Source organism: Pinus tabuliformis, chromosome 3_1, assembly GCF_031772625.1.
Source record: "Pinus tabuliformis cultivar Carrire ecotype Pingquan chromosome 3_1, CPIR1, whole genome shotgun sequence".
In the NCBI taxonomy this organism is placed as follows: Eukaryota; Viridiplantae; Streptophyta; class Pinopsida; order Pinales; family Pinaceae; genus Pinus; species Pinus tabuliformis.
In genome coordinates, this window is record NC_142301.1 from 768,956,705 (window position 1) to 768,960,949 (window position 4,245).

Below are 4,245 nucleotides of genomic sequence, written 5' to 3' on the forward strand. Positions count from 1 at the left end.
TAAGGTTATGCAAGTTACAAAACTCACAATTACCATTGTAAAAAATCTCACCAGATTTTAAAATAAAATTGAAGAAACACTCCAAAACGGACGGTCTCAAGGTCTTTTGGGTATTCGCGGGCATGGCTGGGTAGAGTTCAAAATTCAAAATTTAAATTTAAAATTGTCGGGCATGCCGGACTGAGTCTTAAAAAGAAAATTCATGATGAATGGTCCATGGATGACCATGTAATGGTCATCATTAGATGCTTTAAAAATATTTATGTTAATGGTCATCAGAAAACTGGGGTGGTTGTATGATCCATGTATGCATCATCCGGTTCACATAGTTTTTCTTAATAATTAATGCATATCTTTGTCAATGTTCGTTAAGCAAATGGAAATGGAGAGTTGGGCCAGAACAACCATGTAAGCAGGTTCTGATAACCTGCAATCGGGACAAGGGTTACCCAGATACAAGCCCAACAACTCAACTACACCGGCCCACTAAGGCGGTTAGAGGGAAAGAGATGTGGGATAGAGGTGCGGCGTCGCCTGGAAACCCACGTTGTCCTTGCCACAGATTGCGAGGAGTGGAGGGCGGTTTCGTGCTGATGTGGTGAAAAGAGCAGTGGGGTTGGCCAGTTTCATTCAGCCTGGCCTGACAAGATCATCGTGGTAGCTAATAGAATCATTTATAGAATCAGTGTGCTGTAAGCAGTCTGTTAATGTAAAGCGTATGACGGGTACGGGGAGTGTGGGCGTGATGGTAGTTGGTCGCTTATTAGTTTTCGCCAATATTGGATGAAACACCACTTAGGTCTAGTTAAATTAATATCGGTTTTGACATATTCATCCCGCAGTTTTGTTATCCAAAATCTCAATGAGGTTGTAAATGGGGATGTTGTGCTCTGTTGTTACAGGAGTGGGTCTGGATCGAACCTGCACCCACCGACGTCAGGAGAGCGGAGGCCAAAGTCACGAAAGCAGACTGAGTTTTTGTAATAGCTCTACGAACAGATGTTTAATAGAATGGGATGGTTTAGTGCATAGATGTTGGTCGTGGGTTATTTTGGTTTCAACATTTTATTCTTGCTGTTTTACTCCCTTGCAATTCGGTTTTTTCTGCGGCTTGCCCAAGCATCTGTGGATGCTGGACATATTGGCACAAACAGGTTTCTCGATAGACATTTCTTTTCAGTTCTTTCTTTCCTACAAAGATTTAGATACTTACAAGATGGTGTATGATTGCTGGAAAATTATTGTTCGTTATGTAAAAATAAGTTTAGTTCCGGATGTTCTTTGTTGCTTGCCATGGGATATTATTTACAAAAAATTAGGCAGAAAAGAAGAGGTGAGGTATCTGTTGTGGATCCGGTTGTATCGAGCCCGGAAATTGATGGAATTTTTCAAGAAAATAGAAAAAAATATCTGTATAAACTATCTGTTCACAAGGATTCTGAAACTTATCTCTATGCAGCTGTATTGCACACATATCACTACTTGCATCTTTTATTATCTGGCAACAACTATTCCAGAGGAAAATGAAGGGTCTACATGGGTTGGAAGTTTAAGTTTGGGAGATTACCATTATACTCATTTTAGGGAGATAAGCCTGTCAAAATTATATATAACCTCTCTGTATTTTACAATAACTACCATGTCCACTGTAGGATATGGAGATGTGCATGCAGTGAATCGTAGGGAAATGATATTTGTAATGATATATATCTCTTTTAGTATGATTGTCGGGGCCTATGTGATCGGTAACTTGACTGTGCACATTGTTAAGGGATCCAGGAGAGAAAGATTTAGCGATAAAATGACTAATCTGATTAAATATATGAAAAGACATAAAGTGGCGAAGCATATAAAGGCTGAAATCAAAGGTCTTTTCAGGTTCGGCTACGAGAGTAGCTATTATGAACCCAAAGTGTTAGATGATATTCCCGTTTTTATCAGGGCTAAAATTGCAGAGTCTTTACGTACTTCAGAAATTGCAAATGTTACTCTCTTCAATAATTGCAGCCAAGAATTTTTAAGTGGGATTGCGACGAGAATGAAAGAAGAGTTCTTTTTTGCTAGGGAGGTGGTAATTGAACGAGGAAGTGTAGTAGATCAGCTCTACATTGTTTCTCGTGGGTCTGTGGAAACCGTAATTGTTGGAGAGGATGGGTATGAGGAGACAACTACACAAATTGAGCCCTATAGTATATTAGGTGAGATGGCTGTGTTGGGTAACATAGTTGAGAAATATAATGTTCGTGTCTGTCATCATTGCAAACTGCTTACACTAGATAAACAGACTTTTGTAAACATCACACAAATTTATTTCAAGGATGGAATGCAGATCCTCACTAATCTGCTTGAGGGAAACGATACCGGTTTGAGAAGTAAACTGCTAGAATCCAAGTTCAGTCTCCTTTTTGGAAAACAAGAAGCTAAATTAGCCTTGAGAGTTAACAATCAAGAAAATGGCTCTTCTTTTAAATATTCAGGAAGAGAGATATATGAGCCCAAAATATGTAGAGTGTTTCCTTTTCAACCACGGACTCCCATAGAGAGTAGAAGAGATGGCCTTGTCATGTGGGTTCCTCGGACAATTGAAGCTTTCTTCGAAAAATAGCAAAGCACGTTGCTTCTGTTGGTACCACTGTTTTAACGGAAGATGAAGAACAAATTTTGCATGCAGACTTAATTCATAACAATCAAAATCTTTATATTTGTCATGTTGGCGAGAGTAGCAACCAAGTACAGATAGAGATACACAGACATATGTAATTTCACCGAGCTTATAAAGTACAAAAAGTTCATCAAGATGGAAATGTGTTGTCTACTTGATTGTATTTGGATAAAATGTTTATTCAGAACAAAAATATAGAAAGGTACCCAGAACTTTGCATATAATATTTTCCTTATTTTTGTTTATATGTGGCCTCTTTGTTTTTATTTTTATGTGGTTTCTTGATTTTCTTTTGGATTGGAACCAGGCTACTCATTAATCAAATTGCAACTCAATACACATTTGCAACTTCACCTTCATAGTTTAAGTGCACTGTATGGTTTGAATGAATAAAATGTTTACTACAGTGTGTTGGATTCAATGAGGTCCTCAATTGGGAGCCTGTCAATTGGGAACCTGTGCTTATTTGTTAAAGGAGTGCGTCTGGGTCGAACCCGCGGCCGCCGAAGTCGTCAATTGGGAAGCCTTATTTGTTTATTTAAGCTTTCAATTCCAGGAAGAATTAATTCTTAATTTTGACACAGTTTATAGTATAACCTGTTTTTTATTTTCTTCATTTGATTTGTGGATTATAAGGCTATTTACAATGACAACTGATTTCTAGATGAAACCCTAACTTCCTGTGAAATATTGGTGAATTTACACATGACGTGGGCTATTTGTAATATCCCATTAAAGTAGTGTGTCTGGATCGAACTCGCGACCGCCGAAGTCATAAATACGCTTTACTAATATTAATTAATAACTAACTAAAAATTGATGTAATAAATTTGCAATATTAATAACTAAATAAAAATTAATGTAATAAATTTGCAATCCACATATAAACAGTTATGATTTTTTTAGTTTTTTTTTTTTCAAATATTTCAATGTCACATTTAAAAAGTGTTGATATTATTTATTCATTTAATTTATGAGGGTTAGGAGTTCAAACATTATAGATACATTGTTGCATTTATTAACCTCCTTGAAAGATTTCCAGTAAGGAAACAATGCTACATAAAATCAAATTACTATTTATTGGGTTTTAATTACTCTCAATCCAAGCTTAAAAATACAAATATTATTTAATTATTGGAATTAAAATGTATTGGGTTTTAATAACTCTCAACCCAAGCTTAAAAATACAAATATTCTTTAATTATTCTAATTTAGATTGGAGTTAAATTTTCATCAACTTTTAATCCAAAATTTAAAATTAAAATCAAAATTATTTAGATGATTTTATTATTGGATTTTAAATTGGGAATTAATACAAATTAGGAAGTGGTAACGTGCATGTAACATTGTTTTCTATCCAAACAAATATCACAGTCAATGTTTGAGGGCTTGCACTAAGGAGTAAAATTTTATATCACAAGTACCATAATTCAATTTGACATTAAAGAGACATTCTAAATTGCAGGAAACAAGGTAGTTGCCTTAGTTCAACATAGTTGATGTGATGGTATGTTGGGATCTGTCACTCTCAATTTCAAAGGGTTGTTGCTAATATGACGTCTCGAATGTTAGTTTGGTGAACA

General features: G+C 35.7%; 1 pseudogene; it reads left to right on the top strand.

Moving 5' to 3' along the window:
• Window positions 1-874: 874 nt before the first annotated feature.
• LOC149189644 (potassium channel KOR1 pseudogene) lies at window positions 875-2,605 on the top strand (annotated as a pseudogene).
• Window positions 2,606-4,245: the final 1,640 nt, after the last annotated feature.